The sequence below is a fragment of the Vicugna pacos genome, chromosome 3, assembly GCF_048564905.1.
Source record: "Vicugna pacos chromosome 3, VicPac4, whole genome shotgun sequence".
Taxonomy (NCBI): domain Eukaryota; kingdom Metazoa; phylum Chordata; class Mammalia; order Artiodactyla; family Camelidae; genus Vicugna; species Vicugna pacos.
In genome coordinates, this window is record NC_132989.1 from 7,757,982 (window position 1) to 7,784,963 (window position 26,982).

Genomic DNA, 26,982 nt, shown 5'->3' on the forward strand with positions numbered 1-26,982 from the left:
GATGATACTAATCTTCCTAGAGGAGAATGAGAGATGACTGGGGATCTTAAAGAAAAACATACAAATCCATTGGGCACAAGTTTACAGGCTTTTTTTTTTTTAATAACCTTTCTTTAAACAAATAACATGTATAAAAGATGTAAGGGGATTGCTGTAGTTGCAAAATGAACTAGAGATTTGAAGCTCCGTTTCAGAGTCCTCTGCCACAGCTCTGGCTGCACAGTTTTTAAAAAATGCCTTGTAACATGGAGGTGATTCCAGAGTCTCTGGGTTGAAAAAAATCTTGAAGGTCTTTTATCGCATCCTCCTCATTTTAAGGCAAGGAAGCACAAAGCTTAACACAACTTGTGACAAGCCAGAGCTGAAAATCCAAGTTTGTGACTCACAGTCCCGGGCTATTTTTGGTAAACAACAAGGCATCTCTAGTCTGGTTACAAAGTATCTTGACACACTGCGTTGTTTGTTTGACGTGTCAAGTCTTAAGATATCTCTGTTTACTGGAGTCAGTCTGTTTGACAAATGTGAAATATATTCTTACACGTCTTGAGGATTTGTTGCATATCTACTCCTTGGAAATTCATGTTCTTTTTTTCCTTGTAGGCAGATGTCATGTTGTGTGTGTAGTCAAAATGGAAAGTTGCCACTCCAGAGTAAATGCTCTACCACGCCCGCTGGTCCAGCCAAAAAAAGAAATGACAAGCAGGGTACTTGGTTATCGGTGTGGGCCCCCACCTGCTTGAAGAACTGAAAGGATTGCACATCGGGTTGTAGGGTGCTGCTCAGCTTAGAGAACTTCCTTGGGCTTTGGCGACTGTGTGATGTTGATGCTTCTGGGACTGGGGAGGCCTTAGGTTGAGAATGCTGAGCTCCAAGGTACCCTCACAGGTTATCAGTTCAGCCCCTACGTGCCTCTGTCCCGTTGCAGCCATCTCCCGTGTTTGTTTTGCCCTCTCCATCCTACGGCACTTGTATGATGGGATTGAGTTCACCGTCATCTCTCACCTGGATTACTACCACAGCTTCCCAGCTACCTTGCGGCCTCTAGGCTTGACCCTCCCCCATCTGCACACCTACACATGCATCTCCATCCCACACACCTGCTGGAAGCACCTCTCTGAAACCCTTTCGACATCACTCTCTTGCTTAAAGCTGGCCATCACTGGGATAGCCTGGCTCCTCATTGTCCCAGAGATAAACGTCCGGGCTTTTTAGCCCTGCATCCAGGGTCCCTCCTGGTCTCATTTCTCCCTGCTCTTCTCCTTATGCTGGGCTACTTTGGGCTGACACAGACTCGCCGTGCAACGCGAGGTGACTTTTGTCTTGACTCCTGTTTTCTTCCCTTCTTGGCTTTCTCCTTGCCTCAGCTTTCGTCTGGCTGTCTTTGACTTAACCACAGAATTCAATCCAGCATTAGCTGCTCAAAGGAGCCTTGTCGGACCCACTGATTTAGGATCCAGTGTGTGCCCCACCCTCTCTCTGAGCACTCTTCTCACCAAGTGGTGATGTCTTACCATACAGCCTCCCCCCCCCCCCCCTCCGCCACTGAGCTTCGTGAAGGCGGGGAACCTGTATTGTTGTTCATTGCATTCCTATTTCTAAGTAATGTGTCTGGTTCAGAGGAGGAAATCAATAAACACTGAAGGAAGGAAAGAAAGTAAGGAACCCTGAGAAGAATTTTCGGTCTTGTAAGTTGTGCAGAGGAAAATGTTCTGATGATCTTCAGTTACCAATTCCATCATATACTGTCTTCATTAATAGCAGGATAGTGTCTTTTTATATCAGGATTTAATGTCTGGGTTCAATATCTTTGTTTTGTTTTGTTTTTAACAAAACAGAGTTACCGGGTACACTAGGAATCAGTTGACCACCACTGTCTCCAGCAGCACCCTTAAAAACACTGGTTCTCCGGGGTTGTTCATTGGTGATTTCACTTCTTCGTAACACGTGTTGCATGTAGGCAGAACCCTGTAATCTAAAGAAGAGGCTGGAGAGTTGTTTTTCAGTTGGAGAGAAAAGCCTCTGTCATGGATTTTGGACTTTTCCTGAGTTGTGGCTTGTCTTGGAGGTCAGTTCTAAAGATATTCTTGCTGTAATCTGATGTAAGAGATGAACGTTTCAAAGAAGGCTGTATTGTCATTCTGTGAAAGTTAACAGCAAGGTATCATTGCAAATCTGTTGGAAAATGTTTGTTTTCTGCGGTCAACCCCCAAACATTTTTAAGACTCAGAAGTGGTGTGCCGAGAACTTTTCTTTACAAATTCAAATCTGGTGGAATACCATAATTGTCCAGCGGTGGAACAGACATTTGAGCATAATCTTCTTCAGCGAATATCATTCATTCCTGGACCTCCACAGTCTGCAAGTGAAAATACAAACTGTAGGCCACCAAGAAGTTAAAGAGACACATTATTATAGTCAGACCTTTTTGACCAGAATGCCAGGGAAATGGAGCAGTTTGTGAAATTTTTCCAGCCTTGCTGGTAGAAAAGCATTTCTTTGTCTTCCTTGGTAAATGCTGGGCTGGCTATGGGGATGGGGTGTGGGAGGCCCAGGGAGCTGGGCTAGATGGACACCAATGGTTTGTGTCCCCAACTTGTTTTCCTACATCATGGAATTGTGGGCCTTTTGAGTCAGTGGGGAACTCACCCACAACCTGATAAAAACCTTCTCCTTAAAGACGTGGAGATGGAGGTCGCAGAGATGAACCAACTGCCCAAAGTCCCAGAGCTGGGTGGTCCCACAGGTGGGATTTAGACCTAGTCCTCCAACCAATTCATTGTTCTTTTTTTTTTTTTTTAATTGAAATATAGTCAGTTACAATGTGTCAGTTTCTGGTGTGCAGCGCAATGTCCCAATCATGCATATATATATATATATATGCATATATGTGTATATATATATATATATATATATACACACACACACACACACATATTCATTTTCATATTCTTTTTCATTAAAGGCTATTATAAGATATTGAATAGAATTCCACTGTGCTATACAGAAGAAATTTGTTTTGTCTATTTTTATATGTAGTGGTTATCACTTGCAAATCTCAAACTCCCAAATTTATCCCTTCCCACCCTCTTCCTCCTTCTAATTTATTGTTCTTTACCCTTCAGTGTGAGACTCTACATGAGCTTTCAAAAGTGCTTTTTTTTCTCCCCCTGATTATAAGCTCAGTGCAGAAAGCAGTGCTAGTTAACTGAGGGGAATGAATAGGATGTGATATGTCGTAGTCTGATAAAGTAATACTTTGCCGCAGTGACGCTCTGGTTTATAGCGCTGAAATCTTCCATGATTCTGTGTATTCATAACAAAACATTTTCCCAGGGAGTGTGCAGACTCAAAGTTGCAGACTGGCAGCTGTAACCGTATTTGGTTTGGGGAAGCATTTTGTCTGGGTGGTGCTTTTAGATGGGGTGTATGGTCTGGGGGTTGCCCTAGTCCCCACTGCTCCCAGCAGCTTCCCTCCTTTAGATTACTGGCCTGGTCTCAGAGTCTTTTGAACCAGGAGCTCTGAGTTTAGTGTGATTGTTTTGTTTGGGGTGTACAGTAAGGTAAGCTGGAGATGCCCCCCCCCTTTTTTTTCTCAACACATCTGGGAAGGGGGCTCCATTTATGGGATGGGCTGGTTGTTGACAATGTTGTTTACACATTTGGAAGCATACCGCCCCTCAAGCTGCCACTGGCTTTATCAAGTCATTTAAACCAAGTCCCGTGCTGCCATCAACATTAGTCCAAATCTGTCACAATTGGCAGCCTTCAGCATTTGTATGAAAAGATGGTTAATCGGTCTGTGCATCAGCACAGATGCGAGGCATAAGCAAATACGATTAGTGCATTTGTGCCACTAACTACTCAGGCTACTCAGGTTTATACAAAAGTTATCAAGGTGTCAAGGTTTCCTGTTTTATCTAGAAAAAGACTTTCTAGAACTTAGAATTTTCATTTTTCTCTTTTCTTAAAAATGTCTTCTCTCTTTCTTTCTCTCTCTTCCCTCCTCTCTCTCCTGGAAACTTAGATAAAAAATAATTATTTTTTAGACAGAAATGACTTCCACACATGGTAGTCTTACTGGATGGTGAGTGTAAGCGTGTCATTTATCTCTTGCTTCTAAAATGATTAAAAAAATTTTTTTCAATTGAATAACATTTGCTGTTTGTAAAAATTTTGAGAGGATACAGACAAGTAAACAAAAATTATTTTTTATCCAAAGACGTGTTAAAATCTCTTTGAACAGTTTCTGCAGTTTGTTTCAGAATATTTTCTATGTATTTGTAAAATTGAATTACATATACTGTTTTGCATCTTGCTCTTTCTGTTTAATACAGTGTGACATGGTGAATGTTTTAACGTAGCTCACAATTTAAAAAAATAATTGCATAGCATTACCTCCTATGGCTATAACTTATCTAACCACCCACCTTTGGTGGAATATTTAGGTTGTTTTCAGTTTTTTATGATTGTTACAATGGAGCCACCTCGTATATAAATCTTTAGGTTGCAAGCTGATTGTTTTCTTTAGGTTAAATTCCTTGAAGTATAATCTTTGAATTAAAGGCTATGAATATTTTTATATTGCTAAGTTGCCCTCCAGAAAGACAAACTTATTTACACTATCACCACCATTTTAAGATATTTCACTTTATAGGCAACCTCAACAGACCTCTCTCACTTACAAGCCTTTGCCAACTCAGTAAGTTGAAATATGTTATTTACTCCTATTTCAATTTGCATTTTGTACGTATTGCTAAGGTTGACTATTTTCCTTTGCATTTTTTGGTCATTTATATATTTTTTTTGTGAATTGACTATTCATTTTCTTTCTTTTTCTCTTTTTTTCTCATGGTATTTTTTACTTAGGTTTCAAACAATGGAACATTTATTTTTCACAGGAATTCAAGAATAGCGATAGCCATCTGAAGGCTTGACTGGGGCTGGGGGATCTGCTTCCAAGATGACACACTCACAAGGCTCTTGGCGGGAGGCCTCAGTTTCTTACTATATGCGTTTTCTAGGACTGCTTGAGTGTCCTCATGCCATGGCCACTGGCTTCCCCAGACCAGAGAAGGAGGAAACAGGAAACTGTAATGCCTTTAATGACCTTGTCTTGGAAGTCATACCCTGCGCTTTTATCATACTCTGTTTCTTAGAAACAAATCACTGAGTTCGGCCCACATTCAACGGAGAGGAACTGAGTCCCATCTCTTGAAGCAGCACCTCTTAAAGAATGTGTGGACATGTTTTTAAGCCACCAGAGCCTAGCTTTTTTTGTTTTAAATTTTTTGCAATGTTTCTTTTAAATATTTTCCTCTGATTTGTTATTGGTCCTTTTCTTTTTTTTTTTTTTCACATTGAGAGATTTAAAATTGTGATGTGCTTAATTCTAGTGATTGTTGCCTTATCAAAATCTTAAAATTGTTCTGTGCTGGTTGGCAAATAGCTGCTGCTCTGAGCATTCCATCCCTTCTTTCCCCCTCAATTCAGGCCCTTCTTTATCAATTAAAGGGTCTCTTCTGGCACATGGAAGAGGCTGGGTGTGATGCCTCTGGTACCAATGCAGGTGTTAGTCCTGCTCTGTTGAGCGTCAACCCTAACTAAGGACATCTGGGCACATGGCTGCTTATTCTGTTCCATTGGTTGGTCTGTTAAGTCTGATTTCATTACCACACAGTTTTAATGTCTACAGCTCTACAGTATGTTTTAATATTATAATCCTCTTCTATTTTCATAGCTATAACTGCTTATTTATTCTTGTATATAACTACAGGATCATTGTTTAGGCTAAACTAATTCCTTTAAGATATTGAGCAAAATTTTATTAAAGTCTAGGGAAGTTGACATCTACACTATATTGCGTTTTCCTACCTTGAATAAATATATATACCATTTATTCTCATTTTTACTAGCTTTAGAATTTTTCTTTGTATTTTTGGTTGAGCTTATTTCTGTTTATTTTAACTTTTTTTTTTTTTTTTTTGCTTTTGGGGATAGCATTTTCTGAAATAATAGGCAAAATGGTTTTTACAGTTTTTTTTTTTAGTGTCCATATATGTTCATTGTTTGGGGGTTCTTTAAGATAGCCGTTTCCCAAGTTTTAGAAAATGAAAATTTGTTCAAGTCCTCCAAACACCTTCTTCTTCCCCTGGAATTGTTTAATTACCTCGATAGGATTCACAGAGATTCTGGTCACTGACATTGTATGAATAACCCGTTCAGAATGACTGCAGGGCAGCTTGAGTGACGTGGGCATTACTGTTGACATCCCAAATGCCAGCCTTTGGGTTTCCTGATTGTATCTGAATGTTTCTGCTTGAAATGACTGCTGGTTTCAGATGCGAATGGCACATGGCTTTGAACCTGGGGAGGGCTGGTAAGTTTTGAATGGTATGATCTGAAAACAGCATTTCTGGTTTTCTATGATCCTCTCATCTGGATTTGAAGCCTGTTCCAGGGACTACGGGTCCTTACCCCCTCAGTGTTATAAAAATGACTGGGTGACTGTCCGCAAAGCGATAAACCAGTGGGATGTGTGTATTAACCTGTCCGTGGGGGGAAAATGCTGAGAGCAACAGGCCTGTAATTTCGGTGATAGCGTTAGTCTGTGGAAAACATGCCGCTTTTGCCTTGATGCTAATCAGGAAACCATCAGACAGTCTTCCCTCACTGAGCAAGGGCAGGACGGGAAGGAAGTCAGCTGTCATCGTGTTTTTGAAGAAGAAAAAAATGAGAGGTGAACTGAACTCTGTGATGAGAACCTCACTCTAAAGCCGCTTCCTGAATTTAAAGGTGTGGTAGTCCAATCACACAAATTGGAGGCATCTGATTTGCATGGATTAACAGGAGTGGGTCACAACCTCCCGACGGGTCAATGGCACCACTGGGGATTTGAAGAAAACTTTGATTCTTCCTCTTTTCCCCCTCTGCCATGAAGCAATCATGCTGTTCTATTGTAAAAGAGGATCCCTTACTTATAAAGCGGAGCTGGTCATTTAAATTCACCCAAGTTAGGACACCACGGAGCTCTGTCAGATGTCACTCTCAATACAGCAGGAGAATGTTTTTCAACAGCTTTCTAACCCCTTTGCCGGGGAAACACAGAGGCCTGGATAAAGGGGGAGGGGCAGCTGACTGGGGCTTGGAGGGTTTTTACAAAGGCAAGATTGGAATTTTTCATTTAAGGCAGGTTTCCTTTTTCTTTGCTTTTTCTTCTTATTTTTCCCTTTTTTCTTTAAGCCTTGTGTAAAAGATATTTCCACAAAAGAAGAGCGGGGAAAAAAAAAACCCAGATTGGTTGTGAAGACTCCTTCATTCGAGGGTCTCCTTGAAGGCATTTAAGGCTGGGAGTGATGTTGGTATTTCTCTGCATCAGAGGTGATGGCCATTTGCCAGTCACTTCCCTTGAAAGATATTGTTTGGCTTTAAGGTAACTATGAAATGTTTGGCAGAGGAAGCAGCCGTGGCAGAATCTGGACAAAGAGAAATAAAGGTTCTCAGATTAAGCCTTCGAAACCCCTGGTGCCCAAATCCAATCAAAATAAGAGGCATATGGCGTCAAAGAGGGAATCAAGCTGCCCTGAAGCACCCTGGGCACCCTGGGTCAGGGGGCGTCACAATGGCAGCTGCAGAATCAGGACCACTTTTCCCTGACCTCCTTTCACCAAATGCTCCGGAGGTAAGCTCCAGGAATTCTAAACTATTCCCTTGACACTTACTCTTTTCTGCATTTATCAACAGTTGTTCGTCCACCATGTCCTATAGTTCAGGCACTGAGCCAGGCCATGGGGACCCCAACCTGCTGCAAGACAGACTTGGCTCATGCCCTCTTGGGACTTCCTCTTTAGGTCTGCCCCCCATCGATTTGCTTTTCTTATGTGTCTTGATCTTTGCATTGTGAATTTCTGGCCCTCGATGGGAAGGCTCAACTTTGCGTACTTTCTTGCATCCACTACCATGCTTAGCTTTGCAGTACCTTACAGACGGATTTGGTGAATGCTTTTCCTATTGTTTGACCAGCTGTCCGTGTAACGTTTAAGCTTTGGAAGCCTTGGTTTGCTCATCTGTAAAACAGGATAACAGTACCTGTCCTGGAGGGGGCTCGTGAAGAGTCAATGACATAAAGCAGTAAGGCACTCAGCGGAGAGCATGGCGGGGACGCTCAGGCCGCGTTTGGGAGCTACTGGTGTTTCTGTTAGTGTAGCTGATGGGGAGGTACTGGAAAGGATGTCAGTGACAGTGTCTGCTTAACACCCAGGGCCTCTGACTCTTCTGGTCAGTTCCATTGGAATCTTTCTATAAGATTTTGTACTCCTTTCTTGTTTTGGTAAGCCTTGCTAGTTTCTGAGAACCAATGATTATTCAGATGCTTGAAAATAACTTGGAAGACACTATGGTCATGATTTGAAATAAGTTCTCAGTGGTTGTTGCGGATGGAATGACTAGAAGGGAAGTGTATGTGTGTGTGTGTGTGTGTGTGTGTGTGTGTGTGTGTATTTTAAGGTAAGTTCCGCTGTTAAGCTTCCAGTTAAAATTCCGGTTTTGGACTCCAGGAGTCAAGTGCCTCTTAAATTTCTTTGTCATTTCTTCTCTTCCTTTTGATGGCATCGTCCTTCCAATGAGGTCAGTGCTCTCATTCTCCTCCTGGTGAAGGTGTCCAGAGACCATGAGGCTGCATCTCAGTAAAAGGAAATGGCAGCATCAGATTTGACCTGCGGAGGCCTTGGACGCGCCACCGACATGTCCCTGGAAAGCTGCAGTTTTGGTGGAAGAGTAGTATTGTGGATCGGAGCGTGTGTGCCGGAGTTCCACTCGGGTTCACATCTTGGCTTGACCGTTTATTATCTTTGTGACTTCAGGTGTGATCCTAAATCTTAAACACACATCACATACCCACGCATATTTGTTTTTATTGACTTAATGCAGCGTTTGGCACATTCAAGCAAGAGCTTGTAAGACATCAGTATTTGTTGTATGAACAAATGAATGACCACTGTACAGGCATTCTTCCTTCACTAGTGGCATTGCCAAATGTGTTTTTGTGGTTCCTCTTCCTCTTGGTTGCTTGCTGAACCTGCAGCTCCTTCTTAGGACGATTCTCAGTGGCAGCACCCTCCCACCCTTTGAGGATTGATCTGAGCTTTGGAAGCAGCCAGCAGTCTTTTTGGTGCCAAGGCTGGTGGATAACTTCAGCCTGTTGAGGACCATTTTGGATGAGAAGGGCTGTGTGCCTGTGAGGGAACTCCACTGAGGGGAACTCGGAACTCTGCCGATGCGCACCAGCACAGTGTCCCAAGGAAACTGATCGGGATGGGCTTGGATTTGTCTTGATACGAGGTTCAAGGGTGTTGAACATGCAGCCCCTCTTTAAGCCTCACTCTGGCTTCTGTGCTTTGGAAAGAGGGGGAATGAGATCTGACTCTTGGTAAAATGAAAAGCTGAGGGCTGAGAACCCAGGCTGTTGAGCTAGACCTGGCTTTGAATCCTTACCTCTGCCCCATACTAACTATAAGACCTAAAGCTTTCTGACTTAAATCATCTACTCTGAAGTTACTCTTTTGTTAATTATTCCCCCTGAGGATTGCAGGTAAAAAAAAAAATGTGCTTGGTGCATAACACTCGTATCAAGATTCAGGATAATTTCTCCTTTTACATTATTTTAGTTTCCTTTTCATATATTTATGGGGCTGTCACATTGCTTGGCTCCTCACTCCTAGAAAATAAATTCACACGAAGTGTTACTGCCTTGGTCTCTTGCTGTTTTTATCCTTCCCACGAGTATGTGGACTCGAAAGATGTTGTCTAGGAAGGGCAGGGCTGCCCCATCTGGAGGAATGTGTTTCTAATTTTAGCATCTCAGGCAGAGTGGAGCTGGCATTTGAGGTCAGAGAGGCCACGGGACCACACCACCTACCACACTGCTACCAGATTCCACTAGGTTGACAGAGAGATGAAGCTTCCTGGAATCTGCTCCCCACTGATCACCCCCTACTAAGGTTGGTAGCCAGCACCAAAGGCGCTCCTGTTGCATGCAGAGGCGTTATTAAATAGGGGCGTTCTAAGAACAATTAATTGCAAATGGATGGCACATTTGTTCTCATGGCGTGACTTTCAAAAGCAAATTAATTATAAACGGGTTGCGATTTAATTCGGTTGGTCTGGATTATATGTTTGCAAGGCCTATGAGTACATTTGGCACCGTTGCTGGCCCATTTGGATTTTAATGTCTTTGACAAGCCACAGCTTCCTGGGCCTGGGTGAATTGCCTGCTGCCATATTGTCATTTAACTGGATTGTGCCAGAGTGACGCTTTTGTTTCTGGAAGGGTCTGCAGCTATCAGCCGTGTATCGATCCGAACTTTTACTGAGAAGCTGGAAACTGCAAGCTGTGTGCAGGACACCCTGAGAAAAATGATGGTCGATCACGTAGAAAAGTTTCACTGTTTTGCATCAGTACAATAATACACAGGCACGGAAGACTTTCAGTTCCCCAAACCCGAGAGGTGGTTTAACAATGCTGTGTGAAGTTTGACATCCTGCTGTACATATAAATGTAAAAGGCAGGTTGGGAAAAATACAGTAAAATCCCCTCTTTTGTGCAGAACACTGCATATTTTTTCCCTAATTATGGAAGGTGCCTTTTTTTTTTTTAAGCCTGTGCTTTTAGCATGCTTATGAAACTCAGTTGTAGAACCAGGGGTTAAAAATCCAGCAAGGCCAGAGACTACATTCTCCTGTGACTTCTGGGCTTCTTAACACATCTAACTCTGCCCCTGGCTCATCCTCTCCCCTACCGCCTTGGAAACCCGCGCCCCACAGCTCTCAAGTTCTGGTGGACTGTCTTGGCAGAGTGGTGGCGGACTCACTAAGGAAAAAGAAGGAAACCCTTGGGTGGCATCTCATCTTCCCACACTGTGATTTAACATTTCTCCCCAAATCTTCCCCTCCCTCTTCTTCAAAAAGGATGTGTATAATAATTGGTAGTTGTCTTGCGTTCAGGAGACAGGTGCTTTCAGCTAGCCGTGGTGAGATCTGAACTTGTGACTCAAGGCCCTGACTTCTGCGCAGGAGGTCGAAGCTCTTCAGGCCAGACAGGTGAACTCACTCTGCCTCTGGGTTTCTGCTGCCTCCTTTTGAGCACTATGATCTCTGGCATTTATTTATCTGTGAGGCTTGCAAAATCCCGGTCTGTCATAATGGTAAACAAAACATGTTGGAGTTAATATGAAGAAGAAAGGGGGCAATTACAACCGCTTAAAACAGTCTTAAAATATACTTAAGCAGAGGTTTGCCACGTAAACACACAATTAAAGCAGGAATTTGTGATGGATGCGAGGATATGACGGGCCTAGACACACTGTTTACTGGTGTAGTTAGCAGATGGAGAAGTCAACGGAATCCAGCTGCACAGCTTAAAAGTGTAAACTCACGTCTTACCAGTGATGTATGTCTGCAAGTAGCAACGTATTACTTTCTCTTTAACTATTTGCTGGGGGTGACTTGGTAATATCCACTTGCTTAAAAAAAACACAAAACAAAAAAAAGGATTTTTCACAGGTTTCCTCTTCCAAAAGTGGTAACCGAATACCTAGAAAAAGGGTACTTTAGTGCAAGAGTTCTTCTAAAGGACAGGTTTAAATAGGTTTACTTTTTTCTTTGAGATTCTGTTATCAAGGCCTTATATCCCTCGTCACAGTTTTCAGGTATTTGCAGCTAATTAATTCTTAGGAAATCCAATCTGAATTGAATTAATTTTCCCTTTTAGGGCGCACGAAGCAACTTTTTTGGGTAAGAAAAAAAATGAACACAGCTTTCGTTGCACGTAATTCTTGCAACTAATGCGAAGCAGCATTGCCACTCCCTTCAAATAACGCAGTAACAGAACTTGGCGTGAAAGTGTTGCATTGTATTGTTGTATTTGCTGTTTAAATAATTTAGCTGCAAAAATCTGAAGGCTGCTTTAGCTGTAATTAATTATTCATTAATGACATGCTAATTGCACAGTGTCTTTGAATATTTAACAAAATGCAAAAGCTGGGCTGTGAAGTTATGTTTTTAGAGCAAGGAGGGAAAAATCCTTTAGTCCATCACTGCATCAGGAGGACAAAAAAAACAGTCCTTTTTCAGATGTGAGGTAAAGTTGTGGTAGTGGCCTACTTTCCATTCTCCGTCTCAGTCCCCTTTGTGCGGGGGAATATAATGTCCTCATCCAGACTTTACAATTGACAGGGTGGTAAATCCCTTGACTTTTGTCCAAATGATTTCTCTACAAAAATGGGTTAATTATCGCCTTTCCCTAGCTTTTTGACTAACAAAAGGCCCTGGATCTCTTTTTTCCTTTCTTTCCTATTTACTGTAAGGAGCCCTTTGAAATGTGATAGTTTAATCGGCAACACCTTGTACAGGGGGGATCACTGAGAAGCCGGCCTGGCTCTTGCCTGGAGCTCGGGTTGCTGTGAGAACATTACCATGGTTAGGAGATTTGACCTTTATTATGCCAAAGCCATCCTGGACTTTCAGGATGAAAAACTCCTGAGTGCTCGGTAGTCAACTCCGTTTGTTTCTGCTAATAAAAGCTGGCGGGGTTTTTAACAGTGTCTTTTAGTGGGAGGGATGACTAAAGGGCAGCCGTGTTGAACTGGCTGAGTTGTGTTTCATTAATTTCCCCCCACAAGGCTGGGAGTTCGCATCTTTCTGCACCCTGTCTCCGTTTCCTGGCTTCAAAGCTCCTCATTGTCTCTGACCTGTAAGTCAAGCATAGTCTTGGTAGCGGATAAGCAGGGAACAGGGGCTGGCTTTTTTCTTTTTATTTGTCACGATCACCATCTTGGTCCCAATCAGAGACTCCCCGGCCCCTAATTTAGCACAAGGCGGTGAGCTGTGTGGCAGCTTGTCCTTGTGGTTGAGAATACATTTCATGCACTGGGGCCTACTTACTCAGTGATATTTTGCATTTGACTCCCATTACTATTAATGGCATTTATGAACGCACACTGGCGGGAACAAGACCCCGCTGAATCTGCGCATTATCAGAGAAGTGGGGAATCCGCACACTCCCATGACTGCTCCTAGATGGGTTTTACTCTGCCGTGGAAATCCTTAGCAACTAAATGAGAAATCACCGTTACAAATATGCACCTGCTAGGAAGAAAGAGGAATGGAGAAGAGGAGGAGGAGCAGTCACTTGACTGGACGTCAAGGTCCCTCTTTTGCTTTGCATTCTTTTCTGGGAAGCGTTACATCTGCTAGGAGTCATTGTTCAATGTGGCGATATATGATAGAGTCCCTGTTGAGTAAATGCATGGCATCGCAGGCCCACCTATTCAAAGATATGTCGGGGTCAACAGTGTGTATAGTCGGCCTGGGAAGTCACAGCCTGCTGAGGGAGAAGTGAAATAACGCAAAGGGTGTGTGATTCAGCGCCACGTGAATCAAAGAGTCCAGGGATTTGCAAAATGGTAAACTATGCACTGAGTCCAGCCCCCAGTCAGGTGTGTTTTGTTTGACTTGTATTTTTCTCTTTTTAAATCTGAACTAATAATTTAAAATTGAGAGATTTCTATAAAAATCCAAATTTCCATCTTCTGTTGAAAAGTCAGAAGGACTAGCAACATGGGGCTTCTGTTCTCACATGGTGACAGTTGGCTGGAGTTTGGTACCCTGTCCTTGCTCTTCCCAGCTGGACACCAGACCTGCCTGGTTTCTACCTGGGGAAATGGGGGTTTGAGGTGGGAGTGATGGTGGGTTAGACTGGTCAGGGATGGATGACTTTCAGACAAACTCTGTCAAATTAACTCTTCACACTCCCACAGTATTCACCCATGGGGAGACCTCACATGGTTCGCATCACTCATTTGTAGCTTTTTCCTTTCTCGAATTCAAAGATGTCACACCTGAAGGCTGTCTGCCAGGTCACTGGGTGTGAAACACTTCTGATTCTTTCTGTGTGGTCCTCAGATCACTGCCTATTTCACCAACATCTGAATTTTTAAAGATACCTTGTATTTCTTTTTAGATCTCGAAGTAACTTTCATTAAGCACTTCCTTTTTGCAAGACACCGGGCTGGGCACTTTTCACATGAGTTGGCTCCTTTTTGGTTCCGTTAGGACGGGACGACAGCAGACGTTGATGGAAAATATTGGACTGCTGTAGTGGAACATTTGCCTGGACTGAAGTTCTGTTGGGAGATGGCAGTGTGACCACGTTACGATTCCGTCCTGCCTACTGACTCCAGACCTCTCGTCTGCCCTGAGTGCGTTCACTAAGGATTAATGAGTGAGGTTGTTACATAAAACCTTGCCCCTTCCTAAGTCCTGAAGTGAATACCATCCAAGGGGAGTAGGCAGCAGTGCCAAGAGAAGCCAATTTCACGAGTGTTAATTAGAGAATTTGGGGCCAGGAAATAGAAAAGCATTGGTAATCCATTTCTCCTTAGCCCACTGCCTCTGTGGAAGCTCGCCTGAAACCTTTCATTTTACTTAGCAGTCCTGGGGAAAGGTCTGTGAACAGGCACCACCACACACATCTGGGAATGGCTTAAAAGCGAGACCACATTAATCTGTCAAGTGAAAAATACTGCTGTGGGGAGCATGGCTTATAAACCATGTGAACACATGAACCCTTCTTCGTCAAGGTTTGAGTAGAGCTAGGGCAGGGTGGTTACCAGAAGAGAATTGGTTCTTAGTGTGAATTAGGGGATGAGCAGTCAACATGTGATGACCAGAGAATGGGGATTCTTGGTTGCATATGGGTAGGGTGCCTTTGAGTTTGAGCATATTAATGGTTGGGAAGACTCATTCAGTGAACATTTACTGAACATATACTGTGGGGAAAGCATCTACAAACACTTGAACCCAAGTCCCAGACTGGCCAGCCGTGTCCAGAGTCAGTGTGGGTCACTTTTTTTTTTTTTTTGTCTTCTGCAAAATTATCTAGTTGAGGTGGCCTCTTTTGGGAACAGCCTGAACATAATTTCTCTCTTGTGATCTATGTTCTTACTGATGAAAATGTTTTAAAAGGGCAAGAAGAATGATAAATGGGTCCACCATCATGGTATAGGAACACTGGTAATACAAAAATTAAATCTGCTCAAGTGCTTTTGTGGATTAATGAGACAAGTGATTATAGATTAGGATAATATTCATCCACATATTGAGGAATCGGATAGGATTATAAGGAGAGCAGGACATGGTAGAAGAGGGGAGATATAAGTTACTATTCTATACGCACAGATGAAATCGCAAATGTAGTATGAAAAAGGAGAGGCCTTGAAATCTGTTGGGACTTCCAGAAAATATTCCATGACCTACTCCTGTTGCAAATGTGCCTTTTACCATCACAGGCTGATAAAATGCCACGATCCAGCTCCAGAGTACAATTAAGGGCTTGTGCGCTACAGCGGGCAGCCATTCCATACGTGAGAGTTTTCATTGCATAATTAAAATAAACTGAGGGGCAGGAGGCAGGAAGTGAAGTGAGGGAGGAGGGCCCAGCTGAAGCATATTCAGACATGACATTTTCTGATGTCGATAACCATCAAGAGCTTGGCTTCTCCGTCCAGGAAGACAGGAATGTCACATGTCAGTCAAAGGCAGAGCGGCAGAGCAGGGCTTGAGACTGAAGGAAGTCACGTAGGGTCCATGTGGCTCTGGCGGAGCTCCGACTGGCCCCCTCTCGGGCCCTAATTGTGCTTGGTGCCGAGGGTGTCCACATCCAGACGTCTGATGAGCACTGATGAATACGGAGAGATCGCAGGTAGTGAAAAATGTGCTCTTGCCTTTCAAGCTGGGATTCTAGGCCATGCTTAGTCCCAGTGGGACAGATAAAAATAACATACCCAAGAAGCAATCTCAGAAAGACTGATGTTTTTAAGAGCCATTTTAAGCAGTTTTGGCCCTTATTCAGTATACTTGTGTAATGCCCCTGCTCCAGTGGCACACTTTTTTTTTTTTTGAAGCATTCCAATGTATGTTCTTCCATGGGGATCTTTGTTGCCGTATCTTGCAGTAAATCAGCGCCCTATCCTTTGGCCAAGCAGAAGCTACCGTTGGTCTGCCCTCAGGCCTCCCCTGACATCACAGAAATAAACAGACGTGTGAGAAGAACCCAGGTTCTCCCTGAGCAAAGGAGGGAGTGAGGGCCCCACCCTCGGAGAACGTTGGGGACGTTTGACGCCACCCTGTGTCCCCCACCCTACCCCCATCACAGGAAAAACTGGACTGTCCGTTCCCCATGGCGGTCTGTCCCTTTGGGCTCCGGAATAGTTCTTAAGAAGTACACCCACCCTCTAGGAATGAAGGATTTCTTTCTTTTAAGGATCATTACACGTTCTTCAGTATATGCTGTGTTTCTCATATTGTAATTTCAGAGAAAAATATGGAGAGGACGTGCTTTACAGGCAAAGGCTGGATTTCGATGGAGTAAGGATGCTTAGCTCTTCAGCGAGGGACTCTTAAAACAGGCTCCACGTTTCCACTGATCATCTCCGTGTTGGCTGAATGAGTCTCACCCCAAGTCTGTTTCAGGGGCAGCTTTGCTCTGACACAATTACTCATCCTTTGCAGTGTCTTTTGGCTGCAACCCTTCCGTTTACCTCCCAAATGCTAGAGTCGTAGGTTGCCGTGACATAGATTAGAAAGGAGCTTAGTAACTGATGAATTTATAATACTTTTGTTTCTCCTCCTTACACAAATCCACTGCTAGTGGCTGCCTGCAGTACTTTCCTTTGAGGAGCGTAGGAAGGAAAGGGTGCTGTGATAAAGCAGTGACTTCTTCCTCTATGCAACTCTGTAACAGGTAGGAGTGGAGGTGACTGTCAGGTATTTTTTTATCATTGGATTTTGCTTAATCTTCTTACTTTCTGTAGACCATGAGAGAAGTGATTCTAAGCGACTTGTCTGGCCAGGACTTACAGCACTTGTGCCGTGTGCAGTACTGCAGGGCTCCCCCCACCACCCCCACCAGACCCTCTTCTGCCCTCCCTTCCTGCTTCCCACTTCAGCCGAGATCTCAGAGGTGGTCCAGAGTTTTCCCGGGCACACAGGCTGCTGCTCAGAAGAGGCATGAGCACGCTCTTAGTGAAGCCTACTCAGCTGGCCTCTCCTAATTCTAGAAGCCACAGTGATCCTGCAAGTCAGGTAGGAGGTCTGGCGTTTGGATTCGATGAGGGACCTGTCCTGTGTAGAAGCCTTTCCACAGGGACTTGGGTCTGAAGGGGGTGTCACTTATAACACAGAGCACAGTGGGAGTTAATGACGTATTTCTGCAGGGAACTGTGGCATAGCTGCCTCACCACCCAGATCGTGGGCTCCAAAAGAGCCGTCTTGCTGCCTCTCTTCATTTCGGTGTCCTCAGAGCCTAGTGCCGTGCCTTGTACATAGTAGGTGCCCAATAAATACTTTCTAAATGAACTGAATAAAGGATTGTCAGGAATCTTTCAGATTCTGGACGTCAGCCCTGACGGATCCCGAAAGACTGTCTGGTGAGAATGATGACGGGTCTGTGTGTCATTCTGGCCACTCTGCATTAATGTCATAAGACGGGAGATTCAGTTTGTTCAGATGGCTGCCCTGGATTCGTCTTTGACTCATGATGAGTCATTCTAGTCAGTCGCCTAGAACCGTCTTTTTTCTCCCTTGCCTCCCTCCTTCCTTCCTTCCTTCCTTCTTCCTTCCTTCCTTCCCCTCTCCCTCCCTCCCTCCCTCCTCCTTCCTCCTTCCTCCTTCCCTCTCTCTCTCTCTTTTGTCCTCTTCCCTCCCCTCCCTTCCTTCTCGTTTAAAACTATTCCTTTAAAGGCCTCTTCCTGGCCATTACCATTTCCATCACCCTCATCCAGAGATGTATGGGGTCGGGCTTGGATCATTGCACAGCCTTGCTGGACGTCCACTGCACCAGCATTTCTCCCGTATAGAATATTAAACTCCACTAGTCTCTTCCTCCCTTAGAGGCCCCCTTGTCACACCACTCCTCCTTCAGAAACCTTCCCTGGTTCCCTGTTTCCTTGTATGTGAAATTAAAGCTCCTGTTTGAAATTCATGACAACTGGCGATCTGCCCCCACTCACCCAGTCCTAGTGCCCACTGAAACTCAACAGCCACTCTCATTGCTGAGGGCTGCCCGTGGGGCAGACACTGTGCTGAGTGCCTTTTCCCTGTGGGGCTCTAGGCACCACTGTTGTCCCCGACTTACAAATGAAGTTACAGAGGCTTAAGACTTTGGCCGTAGGTGATTCTGTTTCATTGGTTGCTTTGCCTCAGAAGAGCCAAATTCCTGCCTCCAGAAGGCATTCTCCAGATGAGACTTGCTGCATCTGGACACATCCCTACTGTGACTTGTCCAGTCATGATTGTGTGGATCCAGCCCCTGCAGTCTCCTTCCTCCCAAAATGTGTGTGTAGAATGAGTATCTCTTTCACTCACGGTAACCTGAGGATTTGGTGCTTGAATGGCTTGCAGACAGCCCCATGCACCATATGTTCATCCTTTTCCTTTCCTGTCCACCCCAGTACAGCTGGTTATAAGCAGCAACAGGTGATTGTTTTCAGTTTTGTCTTTTCCCGAGGCCACGAACTTCGCCCTAATGATCTTCAAGGTGCTTGACATTTTCAATTAAACTCTGCTCAGTCAGACAGGCATAACCTCTCACAGGGAACTGTCAGGAGCTGTCTCTGCCCGAATGCTACACAGATAATGATTATAATGATAATAGGTTTCAACTCCTCCATAGGCCATCCTTTCATCTGCAGTGGTTTATACCAGGGATTGTCCACAGGGAAGCAGCCTTCACTGGGGATGCACTTTGTATTAAAGTCCATCCCCCATTTGACCAGTAGGGGGCAGAAGACCAGCTGTGGGGAAGAGCCCACTTCATCTCCTATGCTTATAAAAGGCTGAAACAAGGGTGTCCTGTTAATAAACAGCCTGTCCTCTTTGTCTCCCCAAGACTAGTCCAAGAAATACATCAACCAAATAGTGTAGCAAAATGGTTGCAATCCTGGGCTCTGGAGTTGGACAAACCTAGGTTCAAATCTCAGCTCCACCACTTGCCAACTGTCTGACTTTGGGGAAGTCATTTACTTGTCTAAGCTTTTGTTTCCTGGCCTCTTACGCTGGGCTAATAACACTCATGTGCTTGAACAGCCTTGAGCCCTGCAGTTCAGTGAATGGTAGTCCTTGCTTTTGCACGTGTGACTCCTCCCCAGCCTCCCCCCATCCGACGTGGGACCTCTCATTCTTCAGCAAATCCTACCCTTTTGGTCCCAGCAGGTGTGTGGGCAGAGTAAACATCCTGGGCACAGTCTCCAAGTCGCTCTCTCCTCTTTCAGGTGGAGCAGTTTGCAGGTACCGTGGCTGGACCGCTGTTTAGCTAGTTGCTTTGTGGTTCTCTCACAGCAAAGGCTGCAGCTGCCCATGTTGGGTAGTAGAAGGTGGGGGCAAGGGAAACCCTTCCAGAGAGTACCAGAGCAGGGTCAGACCCTGCAGCTGCCCGCCAGCTGGGCTGGAGTCGGAAGGGACCTCAGGAAGCCTCTGGGAAAAGTGTTTCATGAGCAGAGCAGGAAGAGGGCATGTGAATGTGTTCCTTGCGACTGCTTCAGAATTCTGATTTGGATATTTATGCATGGGATCCTGGGGTCCACAGATCTAAGAAGGACAGAGTTCTCTGGTGGCACTTTGGTAGACAATTTCCGAGGCAAGGGACCACTTCATAGCCTCCCAGCTCCCCTCGGGAAGGCAGACGTGGTTGACCCTCCGAGAATACAGACTGCTTACTGGTTGGTTGCTTGAAAAGTGAAAGACCATAGGTTTCCTTACAAATTATAGCTCAGATGTCCACTTCCTACCAAATCACACCGCAGAGCAAAGTCTGATTGTGTCACTCCCTTGTGTACATAATAAAGTCTAAACTTGATATTCAGGATACTTTGTGATCAAGATAGCTGCCTTACGATTTCAGTTTGATTCTATTCTTGAGCCATGGGTGCTAGAGATTTTCCACTTCGGTGCCTTTGCTCATTCTAGTCTTTGCACCTGGCACACCCACTTGCCGCACGCCGTCTCCACATTTCATGTTCTACCAGCCTGTTCTAGGAAGTCTTCCCAGCTCCATTTCCCCAACCCAGCTGGGAATGCGTGTCCTGCCTCTGAATTCCCATAGCACTATGTCTCACAGCACCTGGAGCTTTCTGCCTTGAGGTGCAGGTTATTTATTGATGCATTTTTGTCTCCCTGCTTAGTTTGTAAGTCTTTGAGGATTAGTTTCTGTTCATCTTTGCATTTTTCCAAAAGACCCAGCCTTTGTCCTACACACGTTAAGCCCCCCCCGGTATGCACTGAATTTGTGAGGAGCACAGCGCGCTCATGGACCCCATTCACTGTGATGCTTCTTGATTCATTTACTGCAGGAAAGATCGCCCTGGGTGCCAGGTCTCAAAGTTACAGCAGAGAATGAGATGGACGCGACTCCTGTCCTCTTGTATACTGGTGGGGAGGTAGTTGAATGTGATTTCACGGACCTAAGTCTGGGATGCCTCAGACGCTGATTGGAGGGGCCCCAGCCAGATCAGGGAAGACTTCCTGAAGCTACCGTTTAAGGCTAGGTCCTGACGGAGGAGGAGCAGAGGAATGTTACGGTCTGAGTGGTCCCCCCCGCCACAGACACACAAACTCACATGCTGAAGCCCTGACTCTCAGTGTGACAGCATTAGGACGTGGGGCCTTTGGTGGGTGATTGGGTTTAGATGAAGTGATGAGGGTGAAGCCCCTACTATGGGATTAGTGTTCTTATAGAAAGAGGAAGAGAGACCAGAGCTTGCTCTCTCTACCAGGTGAGGATAGGAGGAAGGAAACCAGCCAGTCTGTAAGCCAGGAAGAGGGCCCTCACCAGAACCCTACCCCACCGCACCCTGATCTTGGACTTCCCAGCCTCCAGAGCTGTGAGAATAAATTTCTGCTGTTTAAGCCACCTTGACCTGTGCTGGTGTGTTATGGCCATCTGAGCAGATGGTTATAGCAATGAAGGTGAGGAGAGCATGAGAGTGTTTGGGACAGCGAAGTCAGCAGGGACAAGTCCTAGAGGAGGAGGGGACCCAGGCGCTTCGGGTAACCCTGAAAGGGGTATGATGCTGGCGCAGAGGGGACGAGATGGGAAATGAGTCCGGAGACGGCATTGTGGGCACTAGGGACCGTGTGAGAAGTACCGAGTTCTCTGAAAGTGATGGGGAGCCATTTGATCAATTCAGAGAATTTGTTAAAATGTCCCAGTTTTACACTGGCCGTTCAGGATCCCATAGTGGGGATAAAGAGTGTCATTTGAATCGAAAAGGCTCTCACACAAAACAAAACAAAAACATCCCAGTTCCAGGAGCCAAGACTAAGGCACCTGAGCTGGAGCTAAAATCCCTCCTTCAAAGCTACGTTTTGCCTTAAAGTGTGAACACGCCAGGTCCACAGCGAGACATTATTCTCACAGCTCTCGCTGGCAGCAAGGAGCCGTGGAGGGTCTCTTGAAGTGAATGGGGATGCTTCTTGAGTGGCGTTTTGAGAAAGCACAATGGCCGGGGGTGGGGGGGGGTTGTGTGTGGTGGGGGCGATGCTCTCGGCTGGCGCCGGTGGGTGCCTGATGAAATACATCTTGACGTGTCATTGATGTGCGGAGCCCGCGGCCTGTGAGGTCACCTGTCCCACCCCCTGCGCGGGCAGATTGTTCCTCACACTGTTTCTCAGCTCTTTGTCCGGCGGCTTTGTGCCCCTCAAGCGATGGGGCTTCCACCGCCTCCCTTGGGAAGCCATACCGCACTCGAATTGAGCCCGCTCTTAAGAAGGTTGCCCTGATCGGCGGCCCAAGTTTTCCTTTCTGTAATTACATCCCATCCCTCTCTGCTCTACCCCTTCGTGTGACCCCGAGCAATGCTTTCCCTTCATCGGTGTGCCTACACCCTTGCTCGGGGAGAGTATTTGATCCTCGGTCCTCTTTGTCGTCCCCGAGCTTTGCTTATCCCTGGCTGGTGCCGCGGGAACCCTTCTAAGTAGCTCCTGCTGCTCTTCTCTTTAATCCTCGTGGCTTCCCTTCTTTGATTTCGGTCCAATTTGCCTATTTCTTTCAGGGGTACCGAAGGGCCCCGAATGAACCCCAGGCATCCTAACTGTAGTAGTTATTAATCTTTCATACGGCAGGCTTTCTCGATGATGCTAAACTGGGTTGGGTAGAAAATAAGAATCATTTAGAGAGACAGAGATGATGCAAACCCCCTGTGATAGGACTCTGGGCACTTCAGAGAAAAATGACTTTGACTCCAGGGACCGCCCCCTGCCCCCCCCCCAACCCCAGTCCTCTGATATTCATGCACCTACACTTCATTGTACTATTGAGGGCAGAAGAGGCGTGAATTTAGGCCGTGGAGGGATGGGAATGACCCTCCCCAATAAGTCTCACTGAATCCAGTCTATTCTCCAAGGCCCAGCTTTTGGATTCGGTCCTCCACCACCCCTTCTTTGATCACCCACTTTGACGTGACCAGGTAACGGTTATCACTCCTTCCTGCGAATTTCCAGGGCACTTCCGTAGTGCCTGCTCTGTGGCCCTTTCTGTTCTCTGTTTTATCCCTGTATCTGTTCAGCAAGCATTTATCTAGCACCCACTCCGTCTCGTGCTATTATGGTGCACACAACAAGATTAAGACCCCAAGATGGAATTCTTGCCCTCAAGGAGCTGCCGGGGCAGAGGAGGAAGCAGTGCACAGCCACAGGGAGAGGCTGGGGTGGAGTGTGCCGGGAGGCCTGCGGAGCAGGAGTGACAGTGACTCTTCCCATTGTGGGTCGTGAGCTCATGCATGTGGGAAGGCTCACTGTCCCCCCGATGCCTAGCAGGTGCTTTCAAGGTAGTAGGTGCCCAGGAATATCTGTGTGGAGCGCTCATGCCTGCCAGGCCATGCGCTTTACGTGTGTCACCTCATGAACTTGTGAACAGCTTTCAGTACTATTATTATTTCCACTGACCAAGGAGAAAACCAAGTCTCAAGGATATAAAGCAACTCACCTGAAGTCACACAGGTGGGAAGTGGTGCGGCGTCCATTGTCCGTTCTCCTGTCTGCTGTTCTGTGTGCATGGATCGGCCATTTGTGCTCAGCTGAGGTGGGAAACTGAGGCAGGAAAGATGGCTCACAAGGAAGGTAATCAAAGGCCATTTTCCTGTTATGCCTGACGTCATCTGCCTCGTGCTGATATTGACAAACAGCAAGAATGGGATCCGCAAGGCATTTTGTGAGTCAGGTGCCCCGGGAGCAGGCACAGGTGTTTGTTTATCATTGCTGGTGTCAGACCAAGCTTCTCCCCTCCTTTTTTTTTTTTTTTAAAGAATCAGTAGCATCATCTTCATTCAGCCAGTCCATCTACTTGACCAAATCCTACTTGGGAAGGGGGCAGAGGAAAATGGCCATGCAGTGCAAAGATGGCAGAATAAAAATGATACATGAGTCATCTGTGTATTTGGAAAAGCTCTGGGTATTTGGCAGATTTTTGGTGTCATGTTGATACTGTCTTGTGTACTCAGCACATAGTAGGTGTCGACTACCTGTTTGTTTAAATGAACACATGGCCACCACTTTTGTTCTGGTATATTTTATACTTTCTGGGGTGAGAGTTATTCTGTTGTATAAACGTGCTCCAGTCAAGAAATGGCTAATTATAGTGATGGGATAGCGTGAGCAGAGTCGCTAAAGGGAAGAAAATGAAATGCCTTTTTGTATATGCTGTCCCTTTATTAAAAGCTTTTTAGGGGGATGAGTCTAGTTTGTCTTCTGCTTGCTCTCCTAAGTGTTTGAGAGAGTGTGTGTGTGTGTGTGTGTGTGTGTGTCGGCGCAGTGAGACCCAGCAGCAGCAGATACTGGATGTTCCACCAGCAGCCGGTCCCGGGGTCACCAAGGCTAACCTGGGAGGGGGACAGCAGCACCTGTGCCCGTGGCTCCCGGGAGGCTCAGTGGGCAAGCGGGGTGGCCACGCTGCAGCAAGCACATTTGTGTCATGTCTCTGGAATGTTCCTCAGCTCCTTGGTGCCCATGGGCTGTGCTGAGTTCACCTTAACTGCACCCTTGGAGCACAGCCTCTGACCAGCTGCTCCCTCCAAGATCCCTCGGGCAGACCCCTCGTCCGCAGCGCCCGGGCAGAGGAGCACGGTAAGGGTCAGGGAGCGGACGAAGGGCGTGTGCCTGCCCGGGCACTTTCCTTGAGACCAGGCAAAAACTGGACTCACCATTTCTCAAGGCGAACACTAGTGTCTGCTCTGCTTTTTAACAGCTTAAATAGGTTTCGGTTCCCGTAGATTAAAAATATACAGCGTAGCCATTAACAGCTCAGTCTGGAGCCAGCCTTCTGGCCTTTCGGCGTAGTCCTGCCACTTTCTTGATGAGTCTTGGGCAAGTTAATCTCCATGAGTCTATTTCCTCTTCTGTAAAATGGGGTTAATAATAGTGTCTACCTTGTAGACTTGTCATGAGTACAGTCATATACGTAAAGCATTTAGGTCAGGACCAGGCTTTGCTTGTCCTGCTGCTGCTTTAGCAGAGACGTTTAGTGGACACCGTGTGCCCAGTGCTGCGCCAAACAATGCAGATGCATCAACTCCTTTGACCTTCACAACAGCCTACTAGGGACACTGGGGCTTTGAGAGATTAAATAACTTGAACTCGAATTCAAGTTCAGTGTCAGAACCTGCACTCTTGCTAAGTGTCTGACACTGCCCAGGGCAAGGCCTGTCTGAGAGTCGATGTTTGAATGGCTCATATGAACTGTGGAAGACCTTTGAACTTGAGAGCTGGTAAAAGAGGAAGGAAAGGAAGAGTCCCAGATCTTTCACCCTAGAAGCTTTTGTTTCTGTCTTGCAAACCACCTCCCCTCCTAGCTCTACAGAGCAGCATAGCTTATCTTCCAGGTAACTTTATACAATGGAATACTACTAAGAAAAAGAATAAAATAATGCCATTTGCAGCAACATGAATGGACCTGGAGATCATCATTTTAAGTGAAGTAAGCCAGAAAGAGAAAGAAAAATACCATATGATATCACTCATATGGAATCTGAAAAAAAAGAAGAAGAAGAAAGAGGACATTAATGAACTCATCTACAAAATAGACTCACAGACGTAGTAAACAATCTTATGGTTACTAGGGGAAAGAGGATGGGAAGGGATGAATTTGGGAGTTAGAGATTTGCAGATGATAACTATTACATATAAAAATAGATGAAGAACAAATTTCTTCTGTTTAGCACAGGGAACTATATTCAGTATCTTGTAATAACCTTTAATGAAAAAATATGACAAATATATGTATGTATATGCATGGCTTGGACATTGTGCTGTATGCAAGAAATTGACACATTGTAACTGACTGTACTTCAATTTAAAAAAAAAGTCATACAAAAAAAAAAGAGCCAATCCAGTCTGGCAGTGGTGAGTAGAGTGTGTGTGTGTGTGTGTGTGTGTGTTGGGGTGGTGCATTATACGGTGCTGCACTGCAGACACTGAGGGAAGGAAGGAGCCAGCGTGCATGTCAATGGCACATGGCTCTAAGGTGTGAGTCAGCTCCCATGAGTGTTCAGGAGGGTCTGTGTCTTCCCTAGTGCTTGGTAATCATATGACACACACACACTCATACACCCATCACACATGCATTCTTGTTTACCTGTGTGTCTTGGACATGGCAAAGATGTCCTGTGGTCCTGTACTCTGCTCTCGTCTACATGGTAGACATTGCACAAGGGCAAGTTCTGTTTTTCTGTGATCTAAAGAAGAGCAGAACACAAGAAGAATAATTGAGAGGTAGGGCGATTACTACAGATCGTCATTCCATGTGGGTGTAAAGCAAAGGAGACGCTTGTTAAAAGATCTCTGCTTCAGATGTATTCATTCAGGTTCTTTCCTTCTGGGGTATGAGCAGATCCAAATTATTTGTTTTTCTGTTTAAAGTGAACCAAAAATAAGCCCAAACTGTATCCAGCACCACCTGTTTCTCCAGCTCTATGTTAGGTTACTTAACTCTTCAACACACTTTGAGAAAAGCCATGCACAGGTTAGAATCCACTGGCTCGGAGAGGTTCTGTCACTTTCTGAAAGTGACAGGTGAGCAACAAGACAAAGACGCAACCCTGGGTCTCTATTTATTCCAGCTCTGTTTCCTCTACCTCACAGGTCTGAAAAGGTTAGAACAAACAACAAACACACAAACAAACCATCCATGAATCCTTTGATGAGCAGTTTAACTTTATTTTATTTACTCTCCAGTTGGGATAAATCTATGTTATTTTCTGAGCATCCGCAAAGCCCCCGTAAAGCCAGTTGGGTTAAGAATGTGATTGGGAAATGTTAGGCAAACAATACATCGATCTCCTCATCTCCAGCTGACAAGGTAGCTTGTTGAGCACTACCTTCTCTGTCTTCATTTTTGTTGTAATTATGTTTTCCGTCGGAAGGAACATGGTTGCCTATCGTGGTAAGTTTTCTACTAGCAGCTGATTTCTCCCCTCTTTTCTCTGGTGGAAACTATTTTTCAAATATTCCTTTAGGAAACAGTCTCGGTGAAGAGGTTTAACTAGACATCCAAACATTTTCCCTTCGGTACCTTGAATTTTTATTTTTCAAAATTTAAGTAATACCCAGTATGCATGTATTGACAGTTCTCACTGGTCGGGAAAAATGATACCCGCACAGCCAAAAAACTAAGCCTTGGCTACACATGTCCTTAGCCCTGTGCAAACTTCTTTAACCCAACTGACAAGTGGCTTCAGAAGTTCTAAGGAATCAGAGACAAGAGTGTCCATCATTGTAAAATGAATAAATTAAACCTGGAAGGAAAATACCCACTCCCGAGGCTCCGAGATAGCACTATGAGATAATTCAGGGCTTCACATGTCCTCCTCTTGCCTTGTAAGAATCTGCAGGAAACTTTTATACAGACAGAGATTGCTCCTCTGGTTATGAAATGGGAAGGCA

General features: G+C 45.2%; 1 protein-coding gene across 11 annotated transcripts in view; it reads left to right on the forward strand.

Annotated features, from left to right (window-relative positions):
• Window positions 1–26,982, forward strand: part of EBF1 (EBF transcription factor 1) — a 376,175-nt gene that overhangs the window by 127,146 nt on the left and 222,047 nt on the right. The window lies entirely within an intron of this gene.